Source organism: Lagopus muta, chromosome 8, assembly GCF_023343835.1.
Source record: "Lagopus muta isolate bLagMut1 chromosome 8, bLagMut1 primary, whole genome shotgun sequence".
NCBI lineage: Eukaryota > Metazoa > Chordata > Aves > Galliformes > Phasianidae > Lagopus > Lagopus muta.
In genome coordinates, this window is record NC_064440.1 from 16,137,640 (window position 1) to 16,163,687 (window position 26,048).

At 38.2% G+C, this 26,048-nt stretch overlaps 1 long non-coding RNA gene across 1 annotated transcript; it reads left to right on the forward strand.

The window, feature by feature from the left end:
- Positions 1-747: 747 nt before the first annotated feature.
- LOC125696797 (uncharacterized) lies at positions 748-17,780 on the forward strand. Its single transcript, XR_007378538.1, has 4 exons — positions 748-806; positions 4,217-4,285; positions 13,885-14,031; positions 15,649-17,780. It is a non-coding gene; the product is annotated as an uncharacterized LOC125696797 (long non-coding RNA).
- Positions 17,781-26,048: the final 8,268 nt, after the last annotated feature.

The following is a 26,048-nucleotide window of genomic DNA, read 5'->3' on the forward strand; positions in this document are numbered from 1 at the left end:
ATTTGCTCTTATGCTTAAGGTAAGCCCCACTGTACATTCTGGATCACTTTGCCTCTCCCTGTTCAAAAATGCTTGTATTATATATATGCATTAAGAGACAGTTAAACTCCAAGACCAAGACCATATCTGCCTGTAGGAAAAGCACATCATCTAATATTAGGTAGCATAAATGATGAAATAACAGGTGGTTTTTTTCTTCACTTGCTACATGGTGAGATTCATTTGCAGCTTCATCCCCTTGGACCTTTGTACTTATTAAAGGCCCTACCTCTTGGGTTTACTTCTTATCCAAAAAAGATATTGTTTTCATCCTACATGCAGTCTGTCTCCCATAGAGATTGTATGATAAAATTACATGGTTGTGAAAATCCATTGCAATGACAAAAGGATGAGAACTCCTGCATCTTCCTGAAGAAAGTCTCAAGTAAGCCAATAAAAGAGCGTGATTTTGTCCTTTATGATAGGAATACCGTGGAATTTACACAGTTTATAGTGTAGCTGACTTCTGTAGCTGGCATTTTCTGATATGAAAGTTTACTGCCCCATAAAGGGAAGCCACTAGTGAATTTTGCAAGTTAGGTATTGTATGGGGCTGCTGAATCACAGTCTAAACCTCTGATTGATCACCTGAGACAAGCAATGCGTCAGCCATGGGAGCACAGGTGAAGGCAATTCACCTGTGCTGCAGGAAGGGGTAGAGCCTGACTCCACCTCTCCCAGACCCACTTAAGAGCTGACTGCCAGTGGGGAAGGATCTCTTCTGGAGATCCACTCCACTGGAGTTTTTTACACAAGCCCAGGATTGAGTGAGTGTCCTTCTTTCTTACTCTAGTGTAATAATTATATCAGCTAAACTTCTGGATATACTATATCATCTGTATATTCATTGTTTGTACAAGTATTGACTTTCCCTTTACAATGCAGAGTAAAAAAGGCTAATCCACAGATAGTGGGTCATAGTAAGTGAAGGCCCATTTGAGACAATCCATGGAGAAGAGAGGTAAATCTTAACTCTTTCCCAGACATTTAGTTGATTTACTGACCCATCTTAGCCCAAGGTATTCTCCTAGAAGGAAACATTCAGCTGTTATTTCAAACACCAGCAAAAGTAGCTGGTGGTACTGCAGCCTGTTTCTGTAATAACTCAGGTGAGAGCCTAATGACTGGGTCACTTATTATGCATGCTGATTATTTTCCACATTCCATCTCAGAGGAGAATGTGTGCACAAATTTGTAGTAGGCAAAGTGTTGCTGCTGTTGCAATTCATGAGTTTTGGAGATCAGAACTAAAATCTCTGTATGTACACATTCACATTATTCAATCTACGTGATTCAATATTACACACCTTGAAGAACTCACTGAATATGTTTGTCTTGAAAAATGGTATACCATGTTATTTATCATTTTTCTACCCTTTTCATATACTGCAGTAATTTAGTGTACACAAAGGCTTGAGGCTGTGGTAATCAAGGCAGAAAAAAAAGTTGATTTAGATACGCCATTAATAATCATACCGCTGTGAAGCAGAAGTCTTCACAGCGTAATGCTTTTTGAAAGTGATGATGCTACAACCTCATTTACCATATCCCCCTTTGTTTTTCAAAATGAGTAAAAAATTCTGTTTTATTCCATCTCTATGAAACCAAATGATAGACAACTTTTTCTTAGAATAAGCAAAAAAAAAAAAAAAAAAAAAAGGCTATTTGCCTATTCTTCTTTAGACAAATTATGTAATAGTTCAAATCAGAGCATAAAGCAATATAAAAACAGCTGGTGGGAAACTTTACTTAACATTAGGCACTTTCAAGCCTGAGCTGTGTAATGCTCATGCCTTAATGCATCATATGCCTTTACTAATTTAAGCCTGTTTGTGCAAAAAGGGCTGTGTGGGGACACAAGTGGACAGCTTCTGTTAAGGAGTCATGCTGCAGTTAAAGGTCTGCCTGTGTTCACTGCATTATGCAGGCCGTTATTTTCACTTCCCTTTTTGTGTTGTTTAAAAAGTAATGCTAAAAACGTAGCAGTGGAAAACTGGTTTATGTTCACAAAATGGCTGTGCAAATAGAAGCATTGGGAAAGATATTATTCTCTTGGGTAGCTATCTGAATTTTGATACTGTCAGATTCTTGAGAAATTTTTTGACTTTCAGAGTTTAAAGAGAAAAGCAGTGGGAGACTTTGGGTTTCAGTTTGATTCTTTTCTTTATTGTGCCCTTTTTGAGCTCATTTCTTCCTTGGATATTGCTGCCCTTGAAATACATTTACAATTTTAAGGTTCCTGAATTGGAAGTTAAGAAAATTTATTGTACAACTGACTTCAAATATTTCTAAAAGGTTGAGAAAAAACCTTGCTGTTGGTTTTCAATTATTTTCATTTCAAGTAGTATTGAATAGAATGTCAGCAGAAAAAAAAAAGTAGACATCAGTGTGTATACAATGACTTAGAAAGCAGAAACAGTATTTTATTCAGACACTAGTGCCTTGAATATAATCAGATGCAAGCAATATAGTTAAAAATACAGGTTGATTATGCGTTTGAAAAATAGTATATATTTAATTGTGATGAGAAAGCTAATTTCCAGAAAATAAAAAGTAATCTGGATTACTTTTTCTAAAAGACAGCTATTGACATATTTCAAAAGGCATCAGCAGATGCATTCAAGTGATGTCTGTAACCAAGAAATTCCATCCGTGTTTAACCTTTACATTATCATCCAAGCTTTCCTTTCATCTGGCCATAGAGCCAGCTGAGATCCTGCCCTCATCTGCAGAAGTAAATAAAGACCTATCATATGCAAATATTGCGTATAAAAGTTGAAGGCCAAATAATGATGGTCTCAAGGTATGGATCCATGTATTGAGTGAATATTAATATTAAATCTCATTTATAATTTATCTGTATACTGCCATTTTATTTACCTATTGTATAAATAACTATTACAAATATATTTCTTTCTAAACAAGACATTTTGGAGTCAGTACAAACATAATAAATCTTTGTTATGTGGTCATATAGGCAGAAGTAGGGAAAAAAAATCTGGCTTCCCAAAATAACTTTTTTTTTTATAGCGGGGTACTGAAATTTCATTTCAGGTGAAGGTAAGGAAAAAAAATTCTGGTTTCTAAAAATAATTTTGTGTTACAGCACAGCACTGAGAATCTATCTTCTTGTCCTGATGGCCCATTCCTCTTTTCTGTTTAGGATGCTGATGTTAGCTTAAAGCCAAATTAGGCAGCTGCCTCCAGACGCTACTCCCAGAAAGTTATTCCTCAGCATCTGAGAGGGCTTAGCAAAATGTATGACTTTAAACAATAGATGGGAGAGATTAACCTGCTTTGTATGTAAGAACAAAGTAATTCTGCAGCATGAATTTGGTGTGCATTGTTCTCCATTCCTATTAATCCACTGAGAAGCATTGGTTTATTTACTGGATCTCTACTTTCTGTTATTGTAAGGAGTACACTCTGCTAAAGCAAACTATTTTCTTCAGAGTCTGCACCTGCATCTCTGTAACAAGTCTACATAAATAACTTTTAGTGTTTTCTATGCCTGAAAATGAAATTCCTCTTTCTAAAGACCACATGCACTGCATTTGAGCTGCTGTTCTTCATATGATTTTGGACCAGCTTAGTTGCTCTGGGCAATTGGTCCAGGCTGTGCCCCCATGGCAAAATATTTCAGTGTGCATCTCAAGCAGAAAGTTTTAGGGGGAATGCAGTCTCCAAAGAAAGTGTGGGCCAGGGTTTCTATTTTGTCATCCTTGTAATCGATAGGTGGGTCAGTCATCCTTGCACCCTCTAGTTTAGTTTAGATCTCCTTCTAAGAGCCTTTAAGGTAGTAATTCAGGGAGGAAACCAGTCCTCCTTATCTGCAAAGAACTGGAGCCAGATGGGGCTATTTGTGAGGCAGTGGAACACAGGTGCTGGTCAGCTGCTGATTACTCAATAAATGCAGCACCTGATTTTATTTTGATTTAAGCCTTGATTATGGAGGTCCTTAAAGAGAAGTTAATGACAGGCTCCTAACAACATTTGTGATCAGTTCATATGCCTATAAAATCTGCATTGGAGTAAGCATGGTTCTTAAACTTGTATGACTGTAAATAAAAAGTATTTTGAAGTAAAAAGTATTTTAAATAAAAAGTTTTTTGCTTTTTTTTTTGAGGTTTTCAGCTGCTGAAACCTTAAAAGCTTATTTTTTGGGAATGTTTTACAGGTGAATTCTGTGGCTGGATGCTATTTTTTTCCCCTGCTGTGTTCTTACTGCCTTGTACAGCAGCATGAGGTAGGAGATGAAGTTTTATCTATTCTTGAGAGAACTGTTTCTTATTTCATATCATTATGACTCTGTAGCTTGAGCAAAAGGGATCTGTATATGCTACTTTAATCATTAAATTTGTAGCAAATCATTCCTCCAGTTCACATACATTTCTTTCATGTTTCCTGAGGCTTTAGTAAGTGTGGTGTGTATAAGGAATTCTTTCAAGGCTAAGTGTAAACTTGATGGTGCTTCTCCAGCCTGTTCCTTAAGGAGAGTTCTCTGAGTTCACCTAACAAAAAGAAAATTGATTGCCAAAGTCAAAGAAGATAGAGAAAGGAAGAATAAAAAAAAATCACAGATGGATGATGCCATAAATAGATAACACTGTAAATAATGAAGAACACTACTGCCAGCTCTTCGGAGACTTAGATCAGCTAACAATCAGTGAAGACAATGACAGTTCAATTCAGACAAATATAGAACAAAAAGGGCTTCTTACAGAGACGAGCTCCTGGCAGAAGTTTAATAAACTAATATGTAGGGTCTGATACAGAGCTGGTGAGGTGGGCGAGGTACAGCTCTTCCTGGCTGATCAGTTTCCCCATTCAGTATACTGACTGTTTAAAAAAAAAAAAAACCCAATTCAGACTCAAAATTATCTGCTGCAAGCCAATGAGTATTTTTAAAGAAAGAATTAAGAAAAAAAAAATGATGTGGGGAGAAAAATTGGTTGTAGTTGACCTAGGACTTTTATTTCTACTTGGATCTTCTCATGGAGAAGGCTCTGCAGTGTGAGTTATTAACAGGTATCTAAATCTGGCCATATCTCAATCCCAGGTCCTAAGCCTTTGGCAGTTGGTAAAAGAAAGAGCTGAATTCTGTTGTAGTGAGTTTGATATGGATTTTGGCAAGGGGATACTCTGATAGTTCAGGCTGTTACAGACTCACGGCAGAGGAAAGAAACCTGGGGCATCTTGCACCTGACAAGCCCAATGCCATACCCTCCTGTAAAAAGTCACAATGTGATGGCAGTGTTGAGAGTTGGTCTGTTTCAATTTTGCATCTTAATGGCTTTGTGATTTAAAAAAAGAAAAGAAGAAGGAAAAAACAACACCTAAAACCTTAATGTGGCACTCTTTTATTCTAGTGCGTAGAAATAAAGGCTGCCTTTTTCACAGAATAACACTTCTCACTCACTTTACAGAAGTGAGAAAGATCATACAGGAACACAGGTACAGAAAAGGCTGATATCCAAAAGAATAGTGAAAGAGCAACAGAGTAATGCATTTAGTGGGGAAGAAATTAAGTGAACCCTGTTTAGAGCAATTTTCCAGTGCTGCTATGGGTGAACTCAGCAGGAGTGCAGCTCCCTGTGTTTCAGCTTTCAAACCTACAGGGTTTGAAAATACCTTCCCTTTCCTCCCCCCATCAACACACCAGAAAGCCCCTACATTTTTTGCTGGGCTGTGTTTCAGGAAACTGAGTCTGACTCCATGACAAAGATGAGCTGCTGTCAATATACCAAGATAACTTTTAAAGTCTTTGTCATGGAGTCAGACTGTTCATTACTTTCATCTGAATAGCACTGTTGGGTCAAGTTCCTCAAGTGCTGCTGAGTGTCTTAACTGCCTCTGAAATTATTTCCTACAGAAGAATGAAATGCCTTGTGTCACAGCCTTGATAAACTGAGTCCCAAGTATAGGAAATAGTAATTGTGAATTACCAATAACTCAAACTTTCTTCTTACAGGACATCAATGAATTGGCTGTGTTGGCCTGTAAACTGAAACCCATGTTTGTACAAGTAAAATAATTTAGGTACAAAGGGCTAGAGAATCTAGAACTCAACAGACAAGAGCCAGTCAGGTCATAGAAACTCTCTTGAGCCTGGAGGGCTAAAGATTTGGATTCAGTGATATGTCCTTGCAGTTTCCCTGGTGATTTTCCCTAAAGCTCTAGCTTCATGTGTCCCCTCTGCCAGAAATAATATATCAGGATGTAAGAGGCCTTGTCTCCTGACAGTCCTCAGGAAAAGCTCTCTCAGAGAGCAAGGGGACAGAGCAAGCAAACACTAATGGATGACTTGGAAGAAACAAACAAGTAATAGCAGTCCCTAGCTGCCTAGATCAGCAGCTAGGACTGGTAACTAAAAATCCATACCAGAACTAAGTGTGAGCAATCTGTTATCAACAAAGAGTAAAATGAAATCCCGCTTCAGCTAACTGCAACTTCTGCCAGTCTTGTCTAGTAGCAATAAATAGAGCACAGACTGACAGGAGACATCATAAATGTATATTGGGAGTTCCTGAAAATAGTTACGATGTTTATTGATTTAATCCTCTAAGATAGTACTTCAAATAATGTTTGGGTTTCATAATGTATGTCTCATGGATCTCTACAAAGAGTTTTGAAACAAAGTCACTCAATCTAGAAGCTTTATATGTGTATGTCTCCCTTTGGGGTAGGATTGATGCATGTAGTTTGAATAGTTATATTTTACTTCTTGTACACTAAAACTTCTGTTCGCTTTTATTTATAACATGCCAACTGCCTTTAAAGAAATGATGGAGACTGAGTCAAAATTTAAGATTATCATTTTAGTGTGATTTCTAATTGGTGGCTTTTGTTGACTTTTTTTAGCAAAAACATCAGTTATTGCAGTGATATAATGGTAATAATTCTAAACCAGGGAAAATACAGGGTACTACATGTTGTACAAAAAATCCCTTTCAAATGGGAGAAGAATCTCCAAGTGATGACGGTGTCTATGTTACTTGGGGGACAGTGTGGTCTGTCCTCACCAGAACGTAATTCTTTAACTTTATAACCTTGTAAACATCAAATTGTTCTGTGTTCTTTGGTGTTTTATCAGTGTCTGAGAGTACCACAAATACATCTGAACTACAGACTTGCAGCAATGTAATACAATTCTGTAGATTTTTTAATTTTCCCCATGAATGCTTAGTTTATGTAGTCCTTGTGCATGCTCCTGTGCCGTAGCCCTGAGCAGGGATATGGCTGCCTCTCCCATCCTCGCTTAAAAGTGGGAACAGGGACTGGCTATGAAGGGGGGGGGCACATAGAAGGAAGATAAATGTACCAAGACAGTGGCTGTCTGTCCTGTTTTCATTAGTTTGACAGCTGTGTACTCTGACTAGATAGAGTAATGCTAGTGTGGATTAAAAACTGTTGAGGCAAAAATAGTGAGACTTTTACTACTTCTAGATTCCAGCTGAATCTGCTGCTTGTTGTCTTCTTTGTGACCCTCAGAAACCTTTGGTAATCTTTATTGTAATTTTTCTGAGAACAGCCATCCTTTCCAACAGAATTCTGGCTATATTCCAAGTTATACATAGTTAAGTACTTGCTGCTATACTGGAGCTAGTTAATGTTTAGATGACAAAGTAGTTTGACTTCCTGAGTTGATATGAGCCATGTTCATACAGTGATTAACCAGGATGGTAAACTTGTTACCTCTTAATGCTGCAATGACTGAAAGGATGGCTTACAATATTAAGATATTGGATCTTAATTACCAGTAACTAATTGAAGTTTTTGTGATTATAAAACAATTGAATACGTGAACACAAGACACCTTTTTAGCCTTACCAAGAGGTTGCATCTGGGATAAGAATAGAAATATGCTGAAAAACCAGATGGTTTTCACATGAAAAAGAACCTGCTTCTCATCAGTATTGTGATTGTACTACGAATTAGAGAAGAATGAACAAGGCATAAATCAAGGAGGAATTTCCAGACCTAGGTTAGGATTAACAGATTCATTAAAATAACTTAAGGGACAGAGTTAAAAGTCACATTTATTAATGCTGACAATATGTATGTAGTCAATGATACAAAAGCCTACCCTTAAAACATGGTGCAGATGGATTTTATGTACCTAAAAAGTTGAGAAAACTCATAACTATTACATGCTGTCTTGCTCTAGAAGTTCTCTGAATTCATTCTCATTCCCATCACTCTCCACCTGGTTTCTGCCTTAATTCCATAGCTACAAAAGCTAAGAGTGATGCCAAATAAAGCTAGTGAATGCCTCTGTGTGGCAAATGCTAAGACTCCAAATACACCATACAGTGGTTGCCTGCAGGGATTGAGAGTATTGATTTAAAAACAAACAAAAATGAGCCCAACCCACAACCAATTCAGCTCTCATTTTCTGTCTCAAATAAATAAAACCTAGGTGAGTAGGTGTCAATGCCTAATTCTAGGTGTTGCTTATTGATTAGAAGGGCCGATGTAAATCTAGTTTGTTGTCTTGAGTCTTGTTCCTACTAAAAGTTTTGGCCAGGCAGAAAATAGAGTATTTGGCACCTCCTAAAATCTGAATGATAAGTGCAAGTATCTACGTCTGGAATTGGCCTTTCTGATTGAGTTGTGCTTCTGCATTGCCTGGATTTATTGTCTATGCATAGGTAGTACAACTCTACACAGTACACTAATGCAGGATGTTTTATCTTGAAAATGAACAGAAACTCAACTCCTTTTGTTAACTTTAGATTTTAGGTTCGTCTCTAGAAGGCAAGAAGCTAGTACTTCATGAGAACATTTCTTGCTATTTTTCTTTTTTCTTTTTTTTTTTCATTAATTTTGTTAGTTAAATTTCTTGACTTAAATAAAGTAATGAAGAACCAGATATTTTCCCAGGGTTATTATTTTTTTTTTTTGTAATGTGCTGAAATAGAGATGTATTGTCCTAAATCTTGAAGAATCAGACAGTCTAAGTCACGTAACTTCTGGATGAAATTAATCTTTTTTTTTTTTATGCTGAATCTTAAATTTCTACATTTGGCTTTGGTGTTGTAGAAGATGTCTTCCCTGAGCAGCTTCTGCTGAAAGCTATGCAGCAGTTAGTAACAGAACTCGTCAACACCTTTTCTTGTGGAATTTCAAGTCTTCAGTCAAAAAACTAAGAATGCTAAAGCATTTCAAAGACAAATGTGCTAACATGGAGGAGGGCAGGGTTGTGGTTTTATTATTATTATTGTTAAAAAAAAAATTAGAGGAACAAAAGAGCTTACCTCATTTCTTTGGAGCCTGTCAAATTGTTGTGATAGCTCTGCAAAAATAGCTAGGATGGAAAATTCCAGTCTGAACTCCTCCCCAAAAGTTCTGAAAGTTATAAGCAACTAAAAAATTGAAAACAGAACCTTAAAATAGGAACTGTTAAGCAATCTTACTAATAGCTGGTATTACTTGCCCCACCTATGTAAAATATAAACCTTAAAATATAGCCTAAATGCACTAAATACCACTAATGTAATCTTGGTAATAGCTACCAGAAAGATGTGGCTGATGTTTTCTTTATTGATCTGCCAAAATTATAAAGTGGCAGTACTTTATGTAAGCTTTATTTAAAAGCATAACTGCAGAGTGATGACAGAACAGTTTATATACCAGTGTGGTAAATATAGCTGGAGCTCTGTTCAATACAGTAAGGAAGGAAAAAGCCACTAAAAATACTATTTGCTCATTACAAGTAAGGGAAAGGTTAAGGATTTGGAGGTGGATTTCTGTTTTTTTTCCCACTTCTAAACTGTCACTAAAAGAAGAAAGGTAGATATTAGGGCCCAAGAGTGTAAGTGGTGGACTTTACTGAGTGATCCACAGTAGTAACTTTTTAGATGCATTCAGCTTAACATACAGAGCAGCAAGAGTGGGCCAAGGAATAAAATGCCTTTCAGTTTCTGAGGGCATGCATGTGAATGTCATCAAACTTTAGTTTTGATGTCTCCTAATGATTTATCTGAGCTTTGGTTAACACAGTCGGACTGCTGCATTAAGGACCTAAGACTTCAGAAGGTGTATATAGTCCAATCACTAGCTCAGCCAATGCTACTCTACTAGTGAATTTCTTTGCAATAGAATTAGTAACCTTGCCAATGTATGTTTCCATACTGCGCCTTTAGTATTATCTTTTCATGATAAATTCCTATTCCTCACTCTTGTTTAGGATAGAAGTCCTCTATCTGCTTTTATGATAAAAATAAAAAAAATAAGTCCACTTCTCTGTTGAAGTTCATTGCTTTGTGCCATTTATGTGTTTGGTAAGTATATGAGAATGTTCATGGCAGAGCTGCTATTTCATTGTAGATCCACTGTCTATATCTTGCCATTCTTGTTTGCTTTAAATAATGTGTATTCTCCAAGCTGTTCAGTAAGGTCTTCTGAGTACATTAGAGCCGTAAGACCTAAACCTGTAAGATGTGAGTGCTTAAATGTTTATTCTTTTATAGTGAAGAATGTGCCTCAGATTTTGAAGTTAAAAGAAAGCTGTATCAATTACTGCCATGAAAATTTTAGGTATGGTGAACAGCAAATCTCTATTTGCATTGGCAGTATTCATAGACCCCTGTGGTTGGACTAACAGCCGCAGAGCTAAGCACATCTCATTCCAAGTTACCAATGAGATGTTTTCTAGGTAGTGCCTGGGAATGCTAAACTTCTAGCCTATACATAACAGACCTATACAGAGCACTAATACAATGAATCAAAGTACTATTCCCTTTCTTTCCCTTTTTACTTATGTAGTGGACCTAATTGGCTCCAGAAAGCCTGGCTTAGTTCTAGCACAATGTTAATGAAGAATTTGCATTCCAAAATAAAACTGATATAATTAATATACTTAAAGGATTTTATTTTTTACTGTAACATCAGCTCCTGTTAATGTTCTAATTGGTGTCTTTGTGGGTCATCAGGTCAAAATGACATGCTCAGATTTGGGAGGAGGATGTGGCAGTGGTGGGGGAAGGGCTGTTCAGGCATTGAGACTGTTGCAAAAGAGGAGGAAACATCCATTACTGGATTAACACCCAGATAAAACCTCAAGATTGGGCATACATAGTTTGTTTCTTCTCTAGAAGAGAAATTGCATGTTTGATGGCATCAGGATATGTTCTGTTCAGTATTTTCATAAGTTCCTTTTTTCAATATAAAAATAATACGCAGAGTTGAGTTTAATATTGACCATAAAGAATTACTAAAAAGTTCCCGTAACTGGATAATAAGCTAGTGGGTAGAAATTAACTTTGATAAAATGTGAAACAACAGACTTGAAAAACAACATTTATGAATGCGTATAAGTGTTGGACTCTAACATAGTGTTATAGAAAAGATTTTAGTGTTGTGGGTATTTCCCTGTAAGAATTAAATCATTGCATACAGCAGGGTTTTGGGGGGAAAAAAAAGGACAAATTGAGTACTAATACTTATTACAAAACACATTATTAAGAAAATAGAAAACACTACTATGAAACAGGAATAAACCTATGGTCCTCCCACATCTTGATAAGTACCAACAGTTCTGACCATCTTATCTGAACAAGCTCTAATAGAGCTGGATAAAAGAAAATGACAAGGCTAATAAAAGATATGAAATGAAAGAGTTGAGGTGAGCCTAAGGAGAGCATTTTGGCTTTGATAAGGGGTAATTGAGGAGGATATTACAATTGTGCGTGAAAAAGTTAATATCATACAGAAAATGGAGAGATGTTGACTTTTTCTTAAGCAGCCTGTCAGGTAAGAATGTCCAGCAACAAGTTTACAAAAAAAAAAAAAAAAAAATCATGCAACATAATTAAATATGGAATTGAAATATCCTTTGGCAGGCGGTTTTGGTAGCCAAAAATGTAAATGGGTTCAAAAAGAATTAGGGTAAATTAATGAAGGATAAATCTGTCAGTGGCTATTAATACTCAGGCACAATACTCACTTTCAGTATATGGGAATAGTACTTGACCAAAATAAGGAAAGGGAAACAGAACTAGTTCCATGCTTATCACTCCTTGGACGTCAGCTACTGGCCACTACAAGCAATTAAATTGTTAGCTAGATGGGACCCTAATTTGTTTGATTACTGTCTCAAAGCCTGCAGTCTTCCATCAGGGATGCCAAATCTTGGGGGATTCCATCCTTTGAATGTGATTTTTAAGTCTTTCCATTCGTTTACCTTTGCTACTGTTTGATAAGGTGGTAAAACAACATGTAAGTCAGTCAGTAAACAGTTACTGAACATGATAACATAGGACAAGGGTGTGAATAAAACTGATTTTGAGATGTCTGCACTGCAGCAGCAGGATATGGATCTTTAATCGGTGTATTTTTTTTATTCCAAGGCAGACACAATGTATCCTCTGCTTTCAGTGTTTTTTTTTCTACTGAGTAATGTATCCACATAGCAGAATAGAAGCCTCTTTTAGGCACAACTGTTGTATTTTCCTTTTGACTGGCATAACAGTCAAGAACCCTTATGAAATCATTTTACAGTAATACTCTTCTGGCACTATATTTTTTTTATATCTGTCGTGAAGAGAAATAAATGCTTGCTTTCTCGTTTTCCCATACTGTAAAGATCTAGTATTTCCCCTAGAGACCACCCACTGCGTGACAGGTATTTGAAAGCTTTCCTAGCCACTGAGCAGGTGCCATAAAGACTTCAGCAATAGTAAATTTTGGGGAGATGGAGGAGGAAACATTTGCACTAATGAGTCCCTTGTGCTTTTCAGGAATAAAAATATTCTCAGGCTTTATATTTCTATAATCTGTGATGTCTGCAACATCTTTCTGCTGATGCAGAGTCAATGTTGTTGCAAACTTAAGGGCTATGACCCAGAAACCATTGGGCTGCTTGGTCACCTCAGCTCTGTGCTATAGTTGGAGTTCAGATATTTAATGTATGATCTTCTCCCTCATTTTCTCTGTGCTTTTACTCAATTAGATGAAGTCATCCATGACTAATTAGAAACTTGTTTTCTACCTAGTAATTTATTTAAATAGTTTTGTAATTCATTGGTGTGAGTATTCTCAGGACAAAATGTTTAACAGGAATATTTATGGAAAAAGCTTTTAGGTTTATAGGAAGAATTGTTATGAAGTATTTAAATGCAGAAGATGTATACTCTAGCAGACCTCAGTATTGTAGGGAGAGCTGGGATACAACTGTGCAGTCTGGCCCAGACAATGTTCTCCTGCTATGCTTGATTTAGGAGGAAGCACTACCCTGTGTCTACATTACTGCCATATTGTTGCTGACAGAATATATTATCTCAAGCATAGTCCACATCTGCCTTTCATCCAATTAGCAAGGACAGGGAATTTCAGATAACCTTCTGGCTGTACTTGGTCTATGAACAGCCTACACTTAGAAATTAAGCCTGAAAATCCTTGCCATGGGGAGTAATGTATAAACCTTTGGGTCCATGTAGAAATTTGAGATCCAGTTGTACTCTCCACCTGAGGTATAACATTATCAAGATTAGAGGGAAAGATCCTATGGACATGACCTTTACCTATGTACTTGGAAAGAACCTTTTAACTTCCCACTCAAGATAGAAGGAAGGACTTTGGCAGCAACAGCTCTTATCTGTTGTCAAAGACCCTCAAAAAAGCATGGGGACTCCTAGTCCATACAGGAATCTATGGCTGAGCTCAGCAAAGCACTAATGCTTATCACCTATTCTCGTGACACCAAGGAGTAGGTTAAACTTGCTCAGGATTTTTCAGGTTAACTATCTTAAAAGCTCAATTGAAAAGCATAGATGCAAAAAAATATGATATATCTGAATGCAGTCTCAATATCATGTGCAACAGCTCTTGGTACCCTATCTCCAGGATCTGCAGATGAACATGCTCTGTGTAGCGTTTTGTAAGAGGTGCACTGAAGTTCCCACAGATTCAGGAATCCATGTTTGGACCTCTCTTTTACATCATTTTTCAAACTATGAAACCTGGAGATCTGAATTCCCAGGCAGGTAAAAGGTGAGTACCTTATCAACAAAGCTCTAAATGCATGGTTAACTTAGAAAGTAAGCCTTTAGCATACCTGTACTAAGCACATTAGCTCCATTAATTAGATGTCTAAACCATGACCTTTAAGGACCTTTCCGTCTGGGAAGAGCTGCCGTCTATCAGTTAATTTCAAAAGAATACTCCTTATGTTTACATAGCTCTTCTAATTACAGGATCTTAATGTGCTTTTACAAGCTGTGCCTCTGTCCTAGGAAGTAAATTTGCTGCAGGTAAATGCAGAGAATAGTATAATAGCTATTTTGAGTTAAACGTATAGATACAGATGGCAGTTTCTTCAGAGAATATTACATCAAGCTATTCCAGCTGTTTTGGCTTTGAAGTGACCATAGGGTGTGCTCAGCGCAAGCCACTGCTGGTGCATCAGCTAAACTTGTAATTCCAGAACTCAGACTCCCTTGACCTCTAGGAAACAAGAATGAGAAATCTGAACATGGCAAAAGTGATCTAAGTGTATCAGTGAGGAGAGAGTGTAAGTGAGATAAAGGGTTGTGCACACATGACCTTATAGCTAATTATTTAAGGCCTTCATTCTTAATTCACAGGTAGGAAAAGGATCTGTAGGTTTCTAGAAGAGTTAGTGAAAGACTTCCTGGCTAGCTGTAATCAGTGCTGTATGCACATGGTGTACCTTTAAAGGATTTAGGCAAAACTGGGGAAAATGGACATGCATTAATTAGGTTTATAATCCATACTTTACATGATTTGGGATGTGTTTAGAATTGATTTGAAGCAGACAGGTACAGCCCAGTGAATAGGCTGTTGCTAGCTTCACCCAGGCTGGAAGAGGTACAATAACTTGTACCAGGTAGTCTGCTAGAATTGCTGAAACGCAACAAAGTGACCTCCTAGCTGAGCTGTGGCAGCCCTGATTTGACTAGTTGCATTTCTAGGTAGGTGTCAATTTGTAAGACGTATTTCATTTAGATACATTTTGTTTGTTTATTTCTAGAAAGGTATGTGTCAGTGGTTTTTCTGAGCACTCAGACTGTACTTGTATCCTTGCTCTTATGTAAAGGCACTCAGAACTAAGGACTGCGTGGGTCAGCTTGCCAAAGCACTCTACTTGACCATAAGTTTATACACTTCTGTCGTGTGTAATGAATTTTTGTAAAGCTGTTTCTTAGTAGGCTCAGTATGTGGCAAAAGTATGTGAGCTGAGTGCTGAAAAATTCTTCCCTATAGATCTTGTTTCTCCTATACCAACGTGTAAACTGCTATTATCACTGTGATCTGAATAATATTAGAGAATGGTTTAAAATGTTCAAGCCAACAGTTCTGACTTGCAGTTGCTAAAACAAGAGAAATTTATTTACAGCTAAGAATACTGCTATACATAAAAATGTGGTCTGCATCCCCAAATAGATACCCATAACTTCTTCAGAATATTCAGCCTGTTGGCTCCTTGATGATCCAGTGTTTGTTACAGCAACAAAAGCTACAGTAGTTAATTGGGGATTACTGCTCCCATTTGTAGTTTATTTACTTGCTGATAAATCAAAAGAAACTGAACTGCATTTCTTGTAATGCATGAAAACCATGAGGGAGAAATTTGCATTTTATTTTTAGGAGGTATGATCTGCATTCAAGCAAGTCTACTTCCAGCTTCTCACAGCCTCTTCTGGGGATGAACTGGGAAGTCTGGATGCACAAAGCAGAGCACATTTGTCATGGATGGAAACAACTATGCTATACATTTCACATTTCTCTTGTAAGAGAGAAACAGGAGTATATTTATTGATTGTAATATAGATATCATGGAGTGATTTAACAATGACTTAGTAAGATTTGAGATGGCTGGATGGACCTGATTATTTATTGCACAGATAGTAGGGTTAAACACACAGATATTGGAGACCCTTCTGTTGGGTCATGAGGTTCAGAGTGGACCCCCTTTCTTTCTTACCTTTTGGTTCTAGGAATTTAGGAGCCTAGGTGCAGTTGAGCCCAATCCTACCCCCAGACTTGGTCGATGATTTATGTTGAAGGGATCATGTGTGCACAATCAATGATCTAATCTTAGCAAAGCTAACAAAGCTTAAAGCCATCAGTCACTTCCTGAGTATCTATATCAGCAAAATGTCTTGATGTCAAAGTGTAAGGGATCTCTGTGCAGACATAACCTTGAGAGATATCCCTACTCAAGGGGAGATCCTGTTGTGCAGCCAGCTGCCACACAGAAGAGCTCCAGGGCCTCTTGGGCTGCTCATTATTTATGGGGTAAGATAACTGACTCATAGTCATACTTTGTTTTTAGGCATGTGCTCAATTGGCCCTCAGCTGTTGAACAGGCTGTCTGCTATCAGCTCTTTCAACCCCCCAGTTTGAAACAGATTTGTGGTCATTAATCTGCCTAAGAATTTTATCAGTGCTGTTAGGTTGGGAGCACACCGTCACAACATCTCTCCCCTGTGATGCTGTTTTCTTGTCTGCAGCTTTTATTTGTAGTGATTCGCTTGCTTTCCAAATACTGCCTCCAATGCAGTTCAACTTTTGAGGAGCAAAAGTAAAAGTCAGTCCTAGAGCTCTTGTCTGAGGCAGGTTTGTCTCTAACAACACCTGTCCAGGACATCTCGGCAGATGAGCAGCAGTGCACTGTGCACAATGAAGAGGGGTGACCTGCCTGAGGCTGTTCTGAATTCTGCACTGTGCAAAAAATGTGACCAGTAGGGTTTGAGCCTGAGAGCACAGAGTGAAGCAGTCTCAGGAGACCACTGAGATAATGATCTGCCAAGTCTAAACCTCCTTGTTTCCCATGCTTACCTTGAAGGGCTGAAATAACCTTGCTCAAAATATTGGCATAGTTTATGTTTTAGAAGACATGCTAATGGACTCAATTTGAAAGATCATGGCAGATAGATGTTGTATATCTTCATATGTTTTTTTAATTGCTTATTGCAAATTGAATCAGAAGCATAAACAGTTCCTTGAAGTAGGAGAATGAGGTAGAGCAGAGGCAAGACCTAGGGGCTGCAGGAAAGGTCTGTCACAGAAAATACAAAAGGAAAAGTAACAAGAAATGAAAGCAGATATTTGGAGAGAAGCACTCAATCACACCATGGTGTTCAGTGTCAACCCAACACTGGACTAAAATTACTAAGTGTACAGGAGTGCAAACAGCCAGCTAGCAATTTGTTTTGGTAATTCTGCTGCAATAGAAAAAGCATCTGACTTCAGAGAACAGAGTAGGGAAGCCTTGAATTACTGTTTGCCTGCTCAGGAGAATGTGCAGACCATGAACTACTGCTTGGAGTGAAGTAAAGCTTGATTGAATGCACAGACCTGCCTGCTGCCTTTTGAGATGAAGCTCTGCTTTCTGTCTCTCCCTGCCTATCAAACTTACTTTATGAGAAGAAACAATCTTTCTCTCTTTAAAATAGGAACTATTCAGGTCTAAAGTGTGAGATGTCAAACCTCTTGTTTTACAAACAGTGGATAACATTCACTGTGTAATATTTACTGATTATTATTATTAATCACTGTAGCTAACATCTGCAGATCTCATTCATTGTGTATTAAATTTATAGCATGGCAGTTCAATAAGGAGCAGATTATGAATTAAAAGTCAATAATGGCATTATAAGCATTCTTTTTGAGGGTTGTTTTTCTAATTATTTGCAATCTGTCATCCAGACAGTCTATGATAACTCATCTTAGAACAAAAGCAGTGTATCTGCTGCTCAGCACAGGAGGCAAGCTGACCCTCCCTCTTCATTTTAATGTGTTATGACTTATGTACTCCTGCTTTTTTTCCACTAAAGTGAGGGGAGGGAGAATCTCATGAGATCTGTAGACCTGGTTTTACCTTGGGTATGAAAATAGCTCTTTTAGAGATGCTGTACCTGAAAATAGGCTGAAATAGAATGTCCCTAATGCTTAGTTCAGCTGTTTGCCAAGGAGAAGGGAAATGAGCACTGCATTGTCTCCAGTTTTTCTACTGATTCTGTTTCTGTCTGATTCTTTTCTGCTTATATGCACCCACGAAGTGGGTGCACTACTACCTGCAAGGAACTGAGCAATTTAATTACGGATTTGAGAAACACCGATGTTCAGTACTTCTGCTCAGTTCGTCATGTGAAGTGACCATCTCCAGGGATTAAAGAATAAAAAAAGCAAGGGCTAAAGATTTTTAATTTTTCTTTGAAAGGTGGTCCTCTTACCTCCAGGGACATAGTTTGGAGATATCAGAATACTCTGAAGAGTAAAGGGAAACGGGATAAAAATCATTTTTTCAAAATAGATTTGCAGATAAGCAGGAATGCTGGAGAGAGAATGAGAAGGGAGAGAGTGTCAAGAATAATTTGTCACTGCACATTGTGCCCTTGGATGTTAGACACAGGCCAATCACTAACCTCTTGGTTGGGAATGGAAGAATCCAACTATTTTCCCAAGCTTTTTCTTAGGGAACAGACTGAGTGATGGTGACTGGGTTCAGAAGGTGGGATTCTTTTCTGGGAAGGGTGAGGGTCAGGGTTCTGGGAAGGTTTTATATTGTGACCACTGGATCAGCTGGAATTTTGCCTGTGATTTTAAATGATCTGTATATTTTCCCTAGATTTTTGGAGAGACACGTTTTAAAATCTGAAGAGATAAAGAACTTAAGTTTTATTATTTATTCTATTTAACTTGAGGATGTTTGAAAAGTTTCCTAACCTTTTCTTTCTTTTTTTTCTTTTTTTTTTTTAATGAAATAGTGATTTAAAGGTTAAGCTCTTGTAATTCTACTCCACATTTTGGTCAGATATTTTTAAGATACTTATTCCTATAGCATGTATGTTATGTCCTTCTCATTGTGCTTACGTGGCTTGTGGATTAAATTTTGGGTTGATAGTTAACTTCTTATTGGTGTTCCTATTCGTTCTGCCACTATTAGCTATTTACCAACAGCTATTTGTCCACTTGGAAGCATGCTGTTTTGATCCCATTGATCCACTCCTTTGTGTTCCAGTTTGTCCTCTGTGTCACCTCTGACATGGGCACATCCATCAGTTTTGTGTCATGTGGATCTCATGACGTTGCTTTCACATAGATAAGATTTTCCATGTTACACTCCTGAGTATGATATCTGGGTACTCAGATACCAAGGCTGTGTTCACAGCATCAGGACTTGAATAGAACAAAGCAAACCAGGTTTTGGTGACAGTTACAAATGCTTATGATTTTTCTTTGACTTTTTCCACTGTTTCTCAGGCTCTTTCAGTTGCTGTCACTGAATATTTATCTTAGTTAAACATGCAGTATATCTGGTATGTGTTCTGCTGAATTAATATGTGACAGCATCTTCGCAGTGCTTTAGAACTCTTGCTGCAAATGCAAACGTGTTGTGCTGCACTGCTCAAAAGTTTTTAATTAAGAGAATTGTAACTTGTGTGTCTGCCCCAAGTTAAGGTAACTTTGCATCAATTATCATAACACTGTGAATCTGTCTCTGGGAGAGAGCTGTTTGGATGAACGTTTCTAAGCGATGCATATAAGGACTGGGGCAGATCTGAACTGTGTGACTGAGACACACGGATGTTTAGTGGTGTTTGCTGTTGCCTGTATTGTGTGCTATTTAAGCCTGCTACTAGTAAATGGCAGTCACAAACCCTCAAAGCTTTTCTGGAGTGAGTTACTTTTTTATTTTTTTATTCCTTCAAACACAGATGCATGTTTTCCCTTGACTAAGTCTGTCAGATTACAAAATATCAAGAGCAAACTAGTGTGTGCATTTTTCTTACATTTCCCTATTTTCTTTTGGCAAACCAGAATGTTATGTCATTTCAATATTAAATATATTTTTGTCATTTCTTTAAAGCTTACCCTGTTTCCTAAAGACTCGGTGAAGACCAGCATGGCAACATTTGAAAGACTAAAGGTAGAAACTAACCTAACTCTTATAACGTCATCTGTCAGCTAAGTAAAATCCACAACAAATTCACATATAGACCTGTTAGGAAACTTAACTTGAAAAAAGGTCACATTTTTCTTTAAAGCAGTTGTTTTGTGTTGTGTTTTTTTTTCTTTGTTGTTTTTGTTTTGCACCTGTAACTTACTGGCACAGCTGATGACACTTAGGCTTTGATTCAGCAAAGCACTTAACCATGCTACTTAGTCCCATTGACTTTAATGGAAAGTAATTACATGTTCCAACAAAGCACATACAGAAGCGGTTGGCTGAATCAGGGCTTTAGACATCATAATGAGAACCTGGTTGGGAGGGAAGGGGGGAAACTGAATTAATGCAGTGCTCAAAATCAAGTTTATGCTCTCTGAAAATATGCAGTAAGGACTCATTTGTGGCAGTGCTCTCCCTGTGTTGTCACATTGAGCTCATTGCTATACAAAAATCGAGAAAACAATTCTAATTCCTGTATCCATGCTGTCGCATGCAGAGTTCACATGTATGTTATCACACACTGGAGTTAAATCACTATGCAATGATTACAAATGGTACCAGTTCTTTCTTCAGCATTTTTTTCTTCGACATTCAGTCTCTGTTGGTATAAGCTGTATTAAAATAACAACTTGAAGTAATACTAGAACCTGACATACCTGTTAATATAATCTCCAGTAAAATACTACAGCAGAGCTGTAAGGCTAGCTACTCTATAGTTCTTGAATTATAGTATCATAGAGGCTGTGCGTGGTTTCCAACCACTCCTGTTACATTACACTGAGTCTTAATTTCATCTCCTTGAGAAGGTTTTACTACTGAGCACAGAGCAAATTCTGCTCACTTTATATTCCTGGTGACATTAATTGTTGTACTCACATAAAGATTTGGCTCAAGGGATGTATGACTAAGAATATTGCTTTTCTGTAAATTCTGATGGAAAGATGCTGCTCAAGATGTAGTGGCTGACATAATTTACAGTTTAGCTTTTTTTTTTTTTTTTCCATTACTGAGTATCTGTAGCTGATGAACCAACAAGTTGACTTATTTTGTATGTGTTGGGAGCACACAGAGCTGATGTTCAAGCTAATTCTTTCACAGTGATTTACCCAAGCTACTAGGGTTAATGGGATTAGCTGGATCTTGATTTCTGAGAAATACTGCCAAAATTCCATAGAAGAGGTCAATTCAGCACCTATCCAGCTGTTGAGCCAGATAAGGAGAAGCTGTGGCTGTACCTCTATGGCTTTGGAGCTATGAAGCACCATCAAGGGGAGACTTGTCAGCAACCTTTTTTGTTATGCTTCATTCTCCTCCGATAACCATTGCCTTCCCACACACCCTGCAAAAAAATGTTGCACTGCCTAAGGAGAAAACCAGGTCACAGGTCTGCCTTCCTAGCTCTTCAGCATAGAAACAATTTGCACTGTCTTCCTGGGCTGCACTGAGTGAGATCAGAATTGCCCATAGCCAGTGGTTTTGGCCCTGCCATCTTTGCAGGAGCTGCACAGAGCTGCTCCCTGCCCTGCTGCCATCACGCAGCAGGTCGTGTGGCCTTGCAGTGGGAGGTAGCTGCAGCTTCCTGCAAGGTGCAATAGAGTGGGTGGGTCCTGGCCCAATGAGAGGGAACAACTGAGAACAAAATCCAGAAGAAAACCTTTGGATAAAAGGATGATACCATTATCTTGGAGAAGAGGAGGCTTGGGGGAGACCTCATTGCACTCTACAACCTCCTGAAGGGAGGTTGTGGTGAAGAGGGATTTGACCTGTTCTCCCAGGGAACGAGCAGGACAAGGGGTAATGGCCGCAAGTTGTATCAGAGGAGGTTTAGGTTGGACATAAGGAAGAACTTTTTCTCTCAGAGAGTGGTCAGGCACTGGAATGGCTGCCCAGGGAGGTGATGGAGTGGCCGTCCCTGGCAGTGTTCAAGAGTGTCTGGATGACGTGCTGAATGATATGGTTTAGTGCTTGTGGTGGCAATGGTGATGAGGAGACGGTTGAACTAGATGATCTTGTAGGTCGTTTCCAACCTTGTGATTCTATGACTCCGTGATTGGAATTAGTCAACAGTCCTCCATTATTTTCCATGAAATCTGAGGTTGCGTGTCTTTCTTGCTCAATCTCCAGGGATCAGGATGTGTCCTGTTCTGCTCAGCCAGGCTGCTGTTAGCAGGAAGCAGTGGACTACTTCCTGATAATGGGAGATGGAAAGAAATCTCAGGAGAGGGAAAGCAGTGCAGATATAAGAAGAAAGTAAATCTCAGTGACATTGAACAAATGACTCCATCAGCATATTCAGACAATCATGCAGGGCCATCTGTGCAGGGCTATACATCCCTAGGCAATGAGTGCATGCTAGGGAAGCACAGGCTATGGACATACAGTGTCTGTGCCCTTGTGCAATTATGGTCTGTTTGTTTTAATTCTCTCCTCTCCCTAAAATTATTGGGTTTTTCCTACAATTGCCAAGAAGCGAACAGCTATTTATGTCTTTGATTTCATTCCACCAGAAAATATTTTTCTTTAATGAAGGATCCTATGTGTGACTTCTGTATGATGCTTAAGATGATGCAGACACTGATGGTTTGCTAAGTGGGCAACAGCATGTGTTTCTGTTACTTCCCCAGCAGCTATGGCTCTGTGTACACTAGCAGCACTAAGGGCTTACTAGAGACATAAGCTTTTAAAAACACATTAGCCAAGGACAGTGACTCTTAATCACATTTTTAAAGCTGTTAAATTCAGTACAGTCAGCTAAATTCAGTATATCCTAGATGTTAAGTGACATGTTGAAATGAATGAAGGTGACATGTTAGCAAGCATATGTAAAATATCATTCCTTTTCTGATCTTGTCATCTTTATGATATTGCTGTTGCTTTTTTGCAGTGGATGGAAAGCTTGAATCCAAATCCTGGTGGGATTTTCTTCTGTGTGTTACACTTGCTATAAGAGAGAAGAGCCTTAGATATGATTCTATTTAACTTTAGTTTTAAGTTGTAGAGTATATCATTGAAGGAAGCACAATATAGTCATGCTGGAGAACTCCGGGTGTTCCCTTTCCATCTGATCCTATTGCCTTTCTGCTGCAATAGATCACACTGAAAGGACAGGCAGCTGCTGCCCTTCCCTGGCTGCTCTGGCTGACATTCCTGAAAGTTGAATTAGGGACAGTGTTATTTACTCTTTCTTCTGCTGAACCAAGAGAATAAATTCCAACGTCCTTACCATGTGTGTTGTCTTTGAATACTGGAAAAAGAGACTGTATTCTTGAGGCAGATTCTTTACCATTGATGGGAAATTAATAATAGCAAGTTAAATATTGTGTATTAGAATTAAGTAAAATGGTCAAAGTGTACCTGCTGTTTACTCCTATACTTGCAGTCTGCTGTGAGCTCTGGGGTGGTCACCGTAAAGTTGCTCCTTCAGAAGACCATTTTTTACAAAGGAAAACTGTTGTAGCATTCATTTGCAAAGTACTCCTATATTAATAAAAAATTACTATTTCAGAAACATCTTTTTATTACAATTCTGCATTTGTAGATCCAGCAAAGCTCCATGACTTGAATAGAAAGTGAAGAGAAAGTTTTATACTTGTGCATGATTGTATTGGCAGTAATTTAGCACCAGAACCACTTAATGCCAAATGGCAAAATCCGGGCCGACGTGTTGGAGCCAGATCTTCCCAGTGCCACTACATAACGTTCCCAGTTAAATGAATTTTGGGGTAAGGGCTGAGAATGGGAGCACTAGGTCTGATGGTTTTTAAAACACTCATGTAAGAACTGAGCCTGCTCCACTGCCAATCAGTGGGAACAGGAACACATCTACTAACAAGGCAAAAATAAACCGTGGCTTAATCAGCTGCAAAAAAGCCTGGTCTCTCTGCTTTCCTAAGTAGTCTATTTTGGAATGGCTGTTGGCATTGTCAGGAGGGTGCAGCACTGGAGACTTATATGGTTAAATTTTATAGTAGTCTAATAATGAAAAAAGCATGTGTAAGGCCCCTTGGCAAACAGCCCATAATCGTGGCAGTATTCCTACAAGTAAAGCTGCAAAGAAGGGGGAGTGAAAGAGAGAGAGATAATTAATGGGGACCTGCTTTATTTGCCAGGAGAGATTTTCTAATGCTGGGAGCAAAGGGTATGTGCCTGAGAAAATGTTGAGAAAATAGAGTTGTTTTGTGGTGCCCTAAAATACAGTTTAATGAAAATGAGAAAATAATGGGAGGACAGTCAGTTCTCCAGTCCCTGGCCAGCTGCCCAGCTGTGAGTAGAGATGCACTGTTCCCGGGCTCTGCTTCCAGCACAACTCACAGAAAGCTAATTGTTCCTATACACACTTACTTTATTTTCAGGCTCAGGCCATTTGAAACCATGTTTTCCCTTTTGTTCTTTGCTCCCTCCTCACTCTCAGCTGGTAAAGAATTTCTTCCTCAGTGTTATTTCTTGAAATGTTTCTGCCTTGCAGAGCACTGTCTGTTGTTTTCCATTCTTACTGGGGTGTCTGTAGGAGTCTGATCAAGCTTGAAGGTACCTGGAGTTATCTCTGATTTCTTAATCCTCAGGCAATCCTTAGGCAGGGTGTGCCTAAGCTGCAGAGATCCAGCTCTCGATTGTGTCTCAAGCAACAAAATCATGCCAAGCCTCATTTTGTTTCTTCATTGCTTGAAAATGCTTTGTTTCTCTGTCCAGTGTGTTAAATGTGGGAAAAACTGGCATGAATGCTTCTTCTATCTTCTCAGTCTTTCCTTTCTTCCTTCTGGAAAAGGAGGTAGAGAAACAGAACCTAGCATGAGGTAATTCAGGTATATTCCTACAATTATATTTTGCAAGTGAATGATGAAATAAATTAGTATATTTTGGGTATCAGAAATAATAAAACAGTCTTTGACCTCAAGTAACTGGGAAACAACAGACTGACTTCTGATCCAGAAATTTGTTTACATTCCCTCAGACTTACACAGGTGCCCTAACAGCAGAACCGAATCCTCTGAATTTTGCATGAATGTATGTCTTCAAGTGCGCTTCATATTATAATCTGTCAGTTGTAATCTTACCCTGCCTTCTTTGGGTAGATATGTGATGTCAGTGCTACTTCGAATGATGGGTCAATACTAAACCTAGAGGAAATCATTGAAATAATTCCTGTTGACATGTGAACACTGGAAACTAAGGCACCAGGGTCTGAGACAAAACCACCGCCGCCCCCAACTGGCAGTGTAGATGAGTCACTTTTCTGCAAGAGACAGTAATGATGTTGTTCACTTTAGATTCCTCCCGTGCTCCCCTCTCCCTATGTAAAGTCATTTATCATGAATTTGTTCAGTGAAAGTGGGAATTCCCATTTTTCTATGGACATCAGTTTCTGGAAGGCTGTTTTAGACCGTTCTTGGATTTTTCTCTTTTAGAATTTCATCCACCTCTGCCTTTTCTGAAGAATGTAGTCTGGAATGAAACTTATGTTATTACTTAATACATTATTAAAACTGGAGATCACACTGAGCCCTTAAGTTTTCTCTGCTAGGTGGTTAACTGCATTCTAATCTCTAGGTTTTAAAGAGATGTATTAGTGAGACTTTGAATTCACCTGCTTTATAGATTCTTGGCATTCATGGTTCAGGACACAGATTATTCTTCCTAATTCTTCCTAATGTGCTGCCTGAATGGATTAAGTGCTGTTGGTTCCAGGAGAAAGAGCTAGGAAAGCAGTATTGGAATACCATTTATAAAGGAATACGCAAAATCTTAATTGGCATTTTTGTTTCTGGAGCTCTATTAAAGCCTATTCTTTCTTCCTTTCTTTTTTTCCCTTTTTTTTTTTTTTTTTTTTTTTTTTTTTACAACATTCATAAAGAATAAAGATCAATTTTAGTACAAATGCAAAAATGATGATAAAATCTGATCAAAAGTATAGCAATAAATTGTATCTGGTACATTTTTAAAGTGATCTCTTCCAATAACAACTACAGATGACAGCTGAATACAACTTCTTGTGACTTCCTCATGCAGAGTTTTCACAATGGGCAAAATATTAAATATGATATAAAGAAGTTTTAAATTTACATATGAAATTCTTCTCTTTTTTTCCATCACA